The sequence below is a fragment of the Toxorhynchites rutilus genome, chromosome 3, assembly GCF_029784135.1.
Source record: "Toxorhynchites rutilus septentrionalis strain SRP chromosome 3, ASM2978413v1, whole genome shotgun sequence".
Lineage (NCBI taxonomy): Eukaryota > Metazoa > Arthropoda > Insecta > Diptera > Culicidae > Toxorhynchites > Toxorhynchites rutilus.
The window spans coordinates 281,092,092-281,105,745 of NC_073746.1; the positions used below are offsets into that span (position 1 = coordinate 281,092,092).

The window sequence follows — 13,654 nt, forward strand, 5'->3', positions numbered from 1 at the left end:
TTCCAGATTCTAGTACTCCATTCCTTTGTTGTGAAGTAACTTTTCATAATATCCCTTGATGTATCATATTCGAACCGGACGAGTTATGGGAGAATTTTTGGGTATCATTTATATTCCATTCAATGTTACTCATACTTTTTCGAACACATACTTTTTCGAGAGTTTCCGCATCAAGGAATAATAAATACTCCATTCTATGTGCTCCCCCTAAATTCATGTTGATTTTCACAGAACCTCCAAAATGCAGGATACTCAGCATGATCGATAAATGAATTAAAGCTGCAGTCCTTGGGTCTCAATGTAATTAGGTTAACCGTTTAATGTTTCCCTTTGAAAAATGCTGTGTACAATTTGTTGCAAATGTCATTCGTCAATTTTTTTAATTAACAATGGTTAGAATAGAGCTGCAGATGTTAGCATTCTCACTAACCAATTGAACGTTACGGATATTCAGTACCTGGTGCCGTTGTTTTATTGTCACAGCCTAACAGTGTAATTAACACCTCATGAAAATCGTCATGCACCAGAAATATAAAGAGGATAGCAAATAGGAAACAGCAGGCATTGGTGAAGTGAAGACAGCAATCTTTCGGCATTCAGTTAGTATTGAACAGCGAACATGAAGACAATTATCAAAAACTTTAACAAGTGGTATTCGAAGCTTACAACGTTCAATAACGATTCGGACCAGTTTTATCTTCTGAAATTACCTCTTATCGTGACAGGTAGGTAACGATACTTAATCACAAATTGTTACATTAACCCTGAAGTTGTTCCTTTGTTAATCAATTCAATTGATATAGGTCTCAATTCGGAAACTTGGGAAGGTGCCCGGAAACTCGCATGGCGCATCTGGTTGTTCCTCTATTTCATAATGTTTTTGCACCAATGCTGTACACTGAGAAATGCTCTCCTTATTAAGGATTATTATGATAATGCAGTTCAGGTGTACTTTATGTGGTTCTCATATATAATAGTTCCCTCACAGCTCTACACGATGAAAAATATCCGAAAGGAGCTGGAAACGATACGGAAATTCGTCAACCGGAGAAATATCCTTCGACACGACGAACGAGCTTTTAGAACGAGAACTCGAGGATTCAGGAACATCACCATGATAGCGCTTTCGCCTCTAGTGCCCACAACTATCAGTATGCCGCTATTGTTTACGTCAGGAACGCTTTTAACACCGGAATATGTTTGGGACTTGCAACTGGACGAAGGCTTGGAACTGATATCATATGCCGCGTTATTACTATCAGTGGTAAATTTGTCATTTACAATACTGGTATTGCAATCAACTTATGTTTCCTACAATACGGTACTTTGTGGACTCACCACTGAGGCTGAGATTTTGGGCGACTTCTTTGTGGATTTAAAATCGCGCGTGCTACAAGCTACGACGTCTGTATCATTTGCAAAAGACCCACTTTTAGACCTGCTATTGTGGCGAAATGAGCTGAAAGTTTGCGTTGAACTTCAACAAGAATTTCTAGAATGCGTTAAATGTCTCAAACGGATTACGAAGCCCCTAACTTTTATATTGTATTATATGTCGTATCTATTTATCGCCCAATGCATCTGTATGGCGTTTTACAGCAAGCAAAGCGTCATGGATATGTGCTTGATGTTTTTTGCAATGTTCTACGCGTCCCACTGCTGTTTGATGTGTTACTTATTGGAACGACTGGAGGATGAGGTAATCAAATGGTATAAAGAATAGAAAGGGATACTTTCATAACAAAATTTTCTACAGAATAAACGGATCGGTTACATCGTTTACAGCTTACCGTGGCCGATGAGCCTAAACTTTTCTAGTGAAAACGTTGAACTCTCCAAAGAAATTCGTTCAATGATATTGTTCGTTATGCAACGAGCTGATGAGCCAATTAATTTCAGCTGCGGTGGATTTTTCCCCATGACATTAGCGTGCTTCGGTGATATGCTGCAGATGACATATGCCCTAATAACATTGTTGAATACGAATTTTTAGACGTTTTTTTATTAATCCGTTTATTTTTACAGGCTCAGTTACATAAGTTTAATGGAGCCAAACTCTTAACTATATTTCAACTAGCATATATCAACATGTTGTTTCCTTAATTCTATGGTTAATGAAATAGGAAACCGATTACTCGCGGTCGACTCGAGTTTAGAAGGGTGACACATTTTCATTAGGAAGAGGATGGGATGTAAGGAGATGTGTGTTTACACTCGCACTCACATTCACATTCACATTCTCATTCACACTGACACTTCACACTCAATTCTTGAAACTATCCTTACATCTAATATGTATTTACAATTTAACTTATTCTAATGTTAGTAGGAATTTTTATACGTTGTTTTAATAGAATGTATGGTTTGAATAGACGTGTCACTTCATGCTAGTCAGCTACAGCGTTCTAATATGAAGAATAAATAAATACACTGCAAACTGTTTCAATACATTTCAACATATTAAGTTTTAGAGCAGAACTGTTGTCATCACTCATTTGAAGACGACCTTCATATAATACTACTGTATTTTTGTAACAATTTTATATTTTTTGCACAAATAATCGATAATTTGTTCATAAAACATAAAATATGTTTAATTCATCCAAAGTTAAGGTATCAGCTTCAAACTGGACTCCATCCGAAATATTATCATATCAGTGGATAATCAAGTGGATAATCATATATGGTGGATAGGGTCACGTAGAAAATAACTCAAATTCTGATTATTCCCATTTTTTTTTCAGGCTGTACGTTGGGGCATGTTGACTTTTCACTTGCGCGTCGGAACATGGTGTGCTTTTTGCTGCATGTCCGAACTTGTTGGTGTAGAAATCATATCATGCACAACACATTGATGGGAGGATGGGGATGATCGAGGAAGTGGGAAGTTTGGATGCAAACCTGCTCATTTCGCACAACAACTACAATATAGGCTTTGAAATGAATCTTATCATAATGGCCCATGAACGTAAAAGTACTTTGAAAGACGTCAAATGGGAATCAATTTAAAATTATGGTACATAACTTATTCTTTTTCATTATATTTTTCCATTTTATTAAGCGGCCTACTCATTTGTGCAGATCGGATCAAAACCAAAACCGTCATGATACATTTAGGTGCAGAATGTTTATATTCTTCAATGCCTCTAACTCATGCTATGTCGAACCGCTCCATGCATCATGAAACAGCAGAGTCATACGAACTACGCAAAGCGAATGATTCATATTCAATTACTGCAACAAATGCAGCGACCAATAAAACAGGCGGGTTTTGTACACCCAAAATTATCAATAGGCTCGAGCCTAAATAAATACATCTCCCCGAACGATCTTTATGGCGGGTCGTGTAGTTTCAATAAGAATCTATGATTTTAACGGGAAAGAGATAGTGGAAAATCCAACCAAGGATTTTCCAATATGAATGTAAGGAGGAAGAGAAGGAATGGAGATAGAGCGTTAGAGAGATAAACAGAGAGAAGGTAAGAATGAACAAGCTCCGCCTCTGGAGTTCAGTCGGTAGAAATTAAGATTAGGAATGCTTCGTTAAAAGAAAATGGATCAAATATACGGGGAGTCGGAACTCACAGCTTGGAGAAAAAGGTTGTATTTATTTCCTAAAGAAAGTGCCTTGGACCGCTCGGGCGCTACAAGTAGTGACAGCGGTAAAGCTGCAAAAAGGACATTTCTGACTGGTGAAGTGTGGAGTTTATTTTGAAAAGTGCTAAGTTTTTAAAACAATCACAGTGGACAGCCAATTATTTGAGCGAGTAGGAACAATTATTGTGTTCCGCATATGGTAGTGATAGACAATTTTTTGGCATTAAAAAAAAGGGTTTCCTTATCGGAAAGGTGCGTGTGTTTGCAAGTATTTTTTTTTAAGTTGTCTATATTGGTTACACGAGTGGTCGAAGCAGAGAAGATGATATCCGGAATATTTTTTATATGTGTTTTCCTCAGCGGAATAGGGTACAACGCAGAAAAAAACCCAAAATTGATAACAAAAAAACTAAATGACGTTCTCGTTTTACAAGGATCATTTAGTATTAAGGTAAAGTTAGAAGTCAATGATTTAAACAATTTGGCCAATTTTGTTAAAAATGGTTTGAATTTATACAAAGATTCTTGCGAAGAATTATCGGCTCAGTTGACGACAGTAAAATGTAATCGTATGAGCCATAATTTGGAAAGAATCATAGAGAAACTTAATTCGAAGCAAAAATTTATAAAGGGATTTTTTCCTCGCAGAACAAACAGAGGAATTTGGAAATATTTGAGTGTCATGGATTCAGAGGATAGATCTAGAGTAGATGAGGATTTCGATCGGTTGAGAAAAAATGAGGAGCATTTAAAAGACAATTTGAACAAACAGACGATGGTAGTAGATTCCATGTACGAGTTACTGAACAATGCTTCCACACAGGTGGATGGAAAACTCAAATGGATACAAAAAAATATTGAAACTACCCAGCTAGATATAGAAAAGGGTCTGAATTTTACCAAAGGAATTAAACAAATGTTAACTATTGAAACGGAATTAATAGAACTGGGCATGTGGATGGAGGAGCTACTGAGCACGATTAAAGAAAGGCAAGAAATTATACTAGACATTCTGATGAAGAACGATCTGAGTGTGAATAAATTAGCAGAGATCATTGAACCCTCGCAATTTTTCATTAAACTCGAAGAACATGAAAGCCTGTTACATAGAAATATAGGATTTCCAAGGAAACAAAATGGAGCTATATTTGAGGAAATATTAAATAAAATGAACTACGACTTCGTTTTAACCAATAAATTTTAAATAATCGTTAGGTTGCAAGTTCCTTTAGTATCAAAAGATGCTTTTGAAGCATTTTATGGGATGGTATTACCAGAAGTAAAGGATCAAATCATGACACTGATTCATTTCGAAAATAATGTAATGATCACGAACGAAAAATCAAAAATGGGTTTTGTGATAAAAGAAAACGATTTTACAGCCTGTTGAAATCTAGGAAATGTTAAATTATGCGACATTAACGAAGCGCAGGAAAATTTGATAGCTAGTGAGCACTGTCTCACGCAATTATTCTTCAGAAACAACTCAAAAAGATGCGAAACCAGAGTGCTGAAAGTTTCGCACGAAATTTGGCTAAATACTATGACACATAATGAGTAGATGTATATAGCACCACAACCAATTAAATTAAATATAACCCATGGTTCTAACACCACGGTAGTAACGATTTCTGAATCGGGAACAATCAAATTGAACTCGCATATGAAATTAGCGACTAAAAATGTCGAGATATATTATTTTCACGAAGAATCCGAAAATCAAATAATAATAGCACATGAAATGGAATTAGATTTCATCAATTTCACTATAAATAAACATGAATTCAATAATGTCCCGATACTCAATAACAGTGACGGAATCTTTCAATTTATTAGTAAGAAGAAACTGTTCAACATGGGTATAAATGTCAACGAAGTAAAAAGCCAAAAAACTATATTAGAAAATATTATTTATGCTCCTTTGGAAAAACCATGGTTCACATTTTCTACCATAGCAATTATAGGAGGTGTTTTAGCAATTTTTTTCTGTTGCTTTAGAGAAGAAATTTCATGTTGTGCAAGAAAGTTAGATCTTAATAATACAACAAAAACAAGAACAAGGACACGCTATGTCAAACAGTCTAATAAACAAAGAAACAAACTGAATACAAAGAATGAAATAAAAAAATCTAAGGGCAATACTGAGGAACATAATGCAAGTTTAAACAGGAGAAACAAATTCGATAGAGAAATTGTGACGAACCATGAAATTAATGATGATGAAAAAATTGAAATAGAGAGTAATCCCGAAATTGTTAACAAAATTAATAAGAAAAAGGAAATGAAAGTGAGATATTCGAAAATATATAATGAAAGATCGAAGGTATTAAAGGTATTAAAGCTCATAGCACTATTTTTCCCTACTTAAGGATGTATGCAAATTTGAAAATATGATAAAAAGAATAATAAAACAAATGAAAAAAATGTAAAATCGAGTTACTTACAGCTAATTTCTAACAATCAATGCGTCCATCAAGACAGCATCCTAAGTAATTTATTACTTTTTATGCAGAACGTCTTTGAATGTACCGAGGAGCTGGAAAACCAGAATAGCTATATTCTGTAAGGGTAGCCACGATTCACAACATATTATAAAAATATATATATATATTGGAAATAAAAAGACGCCGAAGAATTAGGAAAGAAAAAGTAATTTGATGGGGATTGAAAAAATAGAAAGAGGATAAAGAATAAAGTTATACAGGAGTCTGAAAAAAATATAGAACAGAGAATGTGTCTGGAAAAAAAAATCAGAAAGGAATTCAAACGAAGAAGAGCATTAACGTATTATTGTTGTGGTACTTATAGCTAATTTATAACAATTAATGAGTCCGTCAATGCGACGTTTCATAATTTTATTATTAGGGAACGCATATCGTTTTTGAACGTACCGAAGGGCTAGAAAACCAGAATAGCTTGTCTATGTCTGTCAGGGTTACAACGATTCAATGATACCGTAAAAAATATAAATATATATATATATATATATATATATATATATATATATATATATATATATATATATATATATGCGTGAAAGATAAATGAAGAAAATAAAGAAGAAAGAAACAAAGATAAAACATAAAGAAAAAAAAGGTACAATTAGAGAAAAGAAAAATATATATCAAAAAGTTTATGATACATGAGAGGAATATGAAGAAAATAAGTGAGGGTATAAAGAAAAAAAAAATAATGGTGATACTGAAATCCACATTAAAAAGGATAAACGAATAAATTAACCAAAGCAATTAAATAGAAATAGAAAAATAAGAGCAGCTGAAAGGGTTACAAAAGAAAAATAATATACAGAAAAATGAAGAATGTTGATTATATAAAGAGAAAATTTTAATCAGAAATCAAATGAAATATATATTAATAAGAAAATAAGGGTTTTGAAGAAGATAAGTTACAAGGAAACATAAATGAAGATGAAGAAAATAAAGTTTCGAATGAATTAAAGAAGATGTGAGGTATTAAAATGGATAAAACGATTAATATATGAAAAGGGTGAATAAATAAACATTAGGGTAGATGAATCAATGGCCCATAAATAAGATGAATTTAAAAAAGAGGAAAGTAAAGGATAGGGAAAAAAATAAAGTAGGGTTAATCGAGAAAACAAATTAGTAAAACGAACTTAGTAAAAAAAAATTCAAGGCAGCAAGATACAAATGAAAATATTTTGAGGAACTTTTGAAAAATTATAATAATAATAATACACACAAGAATATTATAATTGTTTCAATGAGATGATGAATGAGATGTTTGAGTAATTCAAGACAAGGGAGACGTCCCAGTATGAGTGAACGATGCATGAGTGAATTACATTGATACTATATAGGAAGTGAAATATATTAATAATATTCAGAAAAAGGTTATTATCGATTGTGTGTGTGTGTGTGTATGTGAAGCGTGTAATTTTTTTTTCACTCGTTTTCTCAATCACTTTTTATAAAAGGGTGTACATTGTATAAGGAGCATAAATAAGAAAATATAGAATGAATGGACAAGGGAGGCGCGCCCCGGAATGTGAATGAAAAAAAAATACGAAAAAAGATTAAAATAAGATATTAGGAAATACATACAATATTTTCCTCCTCTTTTGGTGTAAAATTATTTCTATATACCCATAATAAATAAAGTATTTTCACAGATCCCACCTAGGACCTACAAAAAGAGGGGGGAGCGACCGCATCCACGGTTTATTTTCAGAACCGGAAAAGAGTGACGCCCCATATCAGCATAGAGGAGAAAGAAGCGATCTCCTATCAACAGAAGAAGTGTAAGGTTAAAAAAAAATTAAATTATTAAAAAAATATATTTATATGTATTTTTCAGTTTAATAACTGGATAAAAATAAAAAAATATATATATATAAAGAGAGACATTATGAAAAAAAAACAATGAATTAATGAAAGTGAAGAAAGTAATTGATAAATTGTTAACATTATAAGAGAGATATATATGCTGAACACTTTTTGTAAACTTAATTACATTTTATTGATAATTTGCTTAAAAGTTGGAAATATGAAATAAATAAATAAATTTGAAATATAAAAAAAACAACAAAACAATTCATACATTGTTGAAACAAAGAAAAAAAAATTTAAAAAAAAGTAAAAACTTATAACGTAAGATGGTCAAAGTTGAACGATGGAAATGGATTTTCGACGAGGTGCGAGGCAAGAACAAAACTCAGCAGACCGCTGAAGGGAAGAGGAACGATTCGACATCTCAGCCGGATCGCCACCAGAAGAGGACGACGAGTCATGCGGAAGGTCGATGGTCAATGGTGTTGGGTGCTGTGGGACGGCGGAGCGGCAACAAGCAGCAATTCGAGAGTCGAGGAAAGCGGGAATCGTGATCACCATCTGATCCTAAGGACACTGAAGTGAAAGTAGTAGAATTCATGGTGGAACTGGATTCCATAATTGGAGTAATGACTTTGTACACTTTACGTTGAAGTAAAAGATTACAACAGTCTCAAAAAAAATGATTATTTATCTCCGGAAACTGAAAATACTGTTAAAAATGAACAGGAGGCACATGATGTTTAAAGTATTGATGAAAGATCAACGAAAAGCCATTAAATGAATGGAAAAACTATATTGCAAACATTACAATTGAAGATGCAAATGAAATTCCAAAAAAAAAACTGATAAACAAAATTAATTTCAATCCAACAATGGAAGGCGTGGTGGACTTATGGACCATTCTAAAAGGTTGTTCAGGAATAGGACCCAGGAACACGCTACGGTGGAGAAAGACGGACGGATGAGACAATGCAACGCGGAAGGCGACAAGCAGTAATCCACACCTAGTACCAGGGACCAACCAATTGACAAGTCACAAGCGGAAGATAAGCAGCCAGTCAACGGATAAACAGAGAAAAAAAAATTATATATACAGTTAGGAGAAATCCAAAATGCGCATGAAAAAAAAAATGCAATTGAAAAAGAAGATCAATTTTAAAAATAATAACAATAATAATAATATGTGAATCTGATATATACACGAAAAACGGTAGATTAGGATAAAGATAAAAAAGCAAACAAGATATGGTTTTACACATTTATACATATATAAAAAAGGAGAAATTTATATTTAAAAAAATGAGAATAACAACACATTAGCACGTAAATAAGCCTTACGAACCAATTTTAGGGAAAACTCTTCTAGTTTCCCCTAAAACTCGTTGAGTAGGGGGAGATGCAGCGACCAATAAAACAGGCGGGTTTTGTATACCCAAAATTATCAATAGGCTCGAGCCTAAATAAATACATCTCCCCGAACGATCTTTATGGCGGGTCGTGTAGTTTCAATAAGAATCTATGATTTTAACGGGAAAGAGATAGGGGAAAATCCAACCAAGGATTTTCCAATATGAATGTAAGGAGGAAGAGAAGGAATGGAGATAGAGCGTTAGAGAGATAAACAGAGAGAAGGTAAGAATGAACAAGCTCCGCCTCTGGAGTTCAGTCGGTAGAAATTAAGATTAGGAATGCTTCGTTAAAAGAAAATGGATCAAATATACGGGGAGTCGGAACTCACAGCTTGGAGAAAAAAGTTGTATTTATTTCCTAAAGAAAGTGCCTTGGACCGCTCGGGCGCTACACAAATCCTGACCCATAAGTGTGAGAGAGTACAAACTAAAATTTTTTTTTTTGTATTTAACGCTGCTATCCCTTGCAATATATATTCATATAGACCGCAAAGTTTTACTAGCAACACCGCTTCAGTGAGAAACTAAAACTCTCTTGTTTTAGCTCTTCTCCCATTCGCCGCTCTCCGCAAATGGTGACCGAATGATGACGTAATTTTTCATGTATCATTCATCGCTCTGCACTTGTCTGTGCAGCGGTTAATCGCTATAGCTAGAACGCAACGATATTTGCGGTTCAAACTTGTATGCTGGCATCGAAAGTGGTATGCGATGTTAGGTACAGCTCGAATATGCAATCAACAGCCTTAGTTCATCGCTTCGTATATTCATATGGTGCTACAAAAGTGAATGCTGTCATTCGGTCAAGTATCTGAATCATCCATGCATGTATGATCGTGAAAATATTGACAGATATACAAACACCGTATTGCGGCCATAAGGGTCGCCACTATAGCGTGATTCCTCTGGGATTATCATGGAAGGGATATTTGTTAGTGGGAAAGAGCTTGGGCAGACTGTACATTTCATGGTTGCTCTCAGTGAGCGAGCTGTACCAGCGAAATTGCACGAAGAACATACTCAATGACGCTTGAAAGCAGCGAATCGATCTTATTGTGCAATTTTCGGTGATTCGTGCTTTATATAGTCAATGGAGGGTGGGGTCTGCCATACAAATGAAACACAAATTTATGTATGACTCGAGAATTAATCAAGCAAATGAAACGATATTTGGCATGTGGAGGTTTTAGGATGCAATAAATGTTTCTATGGTGGTTAGACACTCTACCCCCCTCTCTAAGGTAGGGCTGCCATACAAATGAAACACAAATTTCTGCATTATTCGAGAATTAATCAAGCAAATGAAACCAGATTTGGCATGTGGAGGTTTTAGGGTGCAGTGAATGTTTTCACGGTGGTTAGACACTCCATCACTCCATCTCTGAGGGGGAGCTGCCAAACAAATGAAACACCAATTTCTGCATTACTCGAAAATTAATCAAGCTAATGAAACGATATTTGGCATATGGAGGTTTTAGGGAGCAATTAATGTTTTATGGTGGTTTGACACTCCTTCCCCCCCTCTAAAGAAGGAGAGGGGGAGGGTGCTGAGCAACTTGAGAACATATCAAACAAATGGTATCAAACTTAGCATATAGAGGTTTTAGGGATCGATGAAAGTTTGTATGGTAGTTCGACACTCCTCCCCCCTCTCTAAAGGGGGGCTGCCATACAAATGAAACACAAACTTCTGCATAACTCGAAACTAATCGAGCAACTGGAGCCAAATTTGGGATGTGATGGTTTTAGGGTATGAAAAATGTTTCTATGATGGTATGACATCCCTCTCTCCTCTGGAATGGAGAGGGGGTCCCTAAAAAATATTACACATATTTCAACCAACTCTATTCCAATAAAACATGACAATTCAAAATTTTCGGAAAACTCTGAAGGAAAATGGGAAAATTCGGAAAATTAAGTTCCCATATGTTCTACAATTACATAGTGACAAAGCGTTGTTAGTCCATTTGATGTTTGCGGTAACGAAATTGATCTTCGTTCGAAAGTGGAAATGGATTTTAATGAGATAAAACGCACTCCTATATAAATAAAAATAGATCTCCAAATGTGCTGATAAGAGCAAAACTCGAGAAAGGAATTGTCCGATTTATGGCTGTCTTCATTCTATCATATTTTATGTATCAAACATTTATTCCATGTAACGGAGAAAAATGTTATTTGCAAGTGGATGAAAAATTTTGAACGAGAATTGTGTCTGAAAATAATCTGATATTATAATGTCGAGTTTTGGTAGAAGTACTAGGAATATTACAGTGAAAGGTAATTTTAAAGGGTAGAGTAGAAGATCAATCAATAAATAGTTCCGCGATTGGACTCATGAACGTGCGCTCAGTAAGAAAACGTGGATGTGATAACGGGTCAGCAAGTAAATGTATAAAGATGTTGTTCGGACCAACCTAGAACACCAATTTCAACAGCAGCGTTTTGTTGTTAGCAGCTTTAAAATTTATTGTTTTTCCACCTAATCCTTTCTTTTCTTTATTTTCAGGTCAGCTATGGCGCTCGCGATTCCAGACAGCTTACGCTTCTACACTTCTACGACTACAACTTCTTCGTAGCTCTTAAATTATGCGTCTCTCCACAAATCTGTTCCAATCTAATTTTTCACTCTTAACTTTCTAATTCACTTAGCAATAGCAATCCAATTATATTCAGCCATTACAATTTATTTTTGTTTATAAATTTCTTACGCACACACCCACGTTCTTCCACTGACGTTCAGCATCAACGTCCTTCTTATGAGGTCGGACCCGTCGCAAGATATTTATATGGTGCTCGGAGGTAGGCACAGATGTTCATACCAAATTTGAAAAAAAGGTTCAGTAGAACTTGAGATAGCGTGTACGTCAGTTTAGAAAAAAAGTAGCTTCGAGAAGAACGCATTCAAAAATTTAAGTAAATTACGATAGATTAGATACCGCGTCACCTAAAATGGCTACAACCCGGTAAATAATAAGTATTTCGAATAGATTCTTAAAATATAGTTAAATAGTTATATCATACATTTCAATGTCGAAGACGCAAAAAACAAAAAAATTCATGATTTCATGATTAAAGATGAATGGGTAAGGGACGCGATTTCACTCTCAATTGATTGACGTTAACACGCAATGATCTTCAAATCCAACGTTTCGGATGTCATGATGAAAACGAAGCTACTACGAAAAATGAACATCGTGGCATGTTGATGTTCATCCCACTGGTGTTCATTGATAGGGTTGTTTCATATTTATCAATACAAGATAGGCTGAAATGCACTGTATTTGAAATCCGTATTGGGTTTTAAGATATAAACATTTTCAATATTCACCCTATGTGTTAAATGTTGATATGGGTGTTGTACTGGTCGGAAATAAATACAATTATACAGATATACAACCACAAAGGGTTAAATTCTATTGTTGAGCGATTTTTAAAAGTTGACAGTGTATTTAGTGTGTTATTTTTCCTAGGTAGTAAAGACTTTAGTCTTTTCCATCTTTGCCGAAGATCATATTCTAATCAGACAGAGACAGGTTTTTTTTAGTAGTTGCGCCCTTATGTATCAAGTGGCTGGTTAATTTGGTTAACAAAAGTACGAGGGTCGTTCAGAAAATAAGTTTCAGTGCCAAATCGCGGAAAAAATAAAGTTAGGGCAAAAAACAAGGTAATTTTCGTGATCTACGTTTTATTTCCATTTTTCTGCATAATCGCCGTAACGTTCGAGGCATTTTTCATAGCGTGGCACGAGTATTACGAAAATCACCTTGTTTTTTGTCCTAACTTTATTTTTCTGCGATTTCTGAGGCACTGAAACTTATCTTTTGAACGCTGACTGACATTTTTTTTGAATGCTCACTGAAATACATTTTTTAATTCAAACAAAAATATCTCTTTATTGAAGGATCCTACAGGAAGGCTGGTTGATAAGATTCATTGGATTTGCTATTGACTTAGTTGGCAAAATGAATATGTTGGTCAACAAAATCTAAAAATAGAAAGAAATAGATTTCTTATTTTTTCCGATATTTTTGTCCACTACATCTACGAACACCAGGACAAAAACGTGTTCGTAGAATATTCCAAGCTTTGAAACGATGTATATATTATCTCCATGCGTTGATTTTTCAGGAAGTTACAACATTTCAAAAATTACCTAAAAGTTTTGTTCATTGTTCCTCTAATTTTTTTTTTGTCGAGTGTATATGATCTTACCCCTATTTGCGTCCAAATGTTCCTCACAACACGATGTTGCAAACAGATCGTTGCGAAGATGTCGTTCGTAAAATCGTTGTAATTAACAATGGTTTGGATAATGAACCAGATGTGATTATT

General features: G+C 34.6%; 1 protein-coding gene across 8 annotated transcripts in view; it reads right to left on the minus strand.

Moving 5' to 3' along the window:
* Positions 1–13,654, minus strand: part of LOC129774684 (putative uncharacterized protein DDB_G0277255) — a 193,616-nt gene that overhangs the window by 74,984 nt on the left and 104,978 nt on the right. The gene's annotated exons all lie outside the window — the stretch shown is intronic.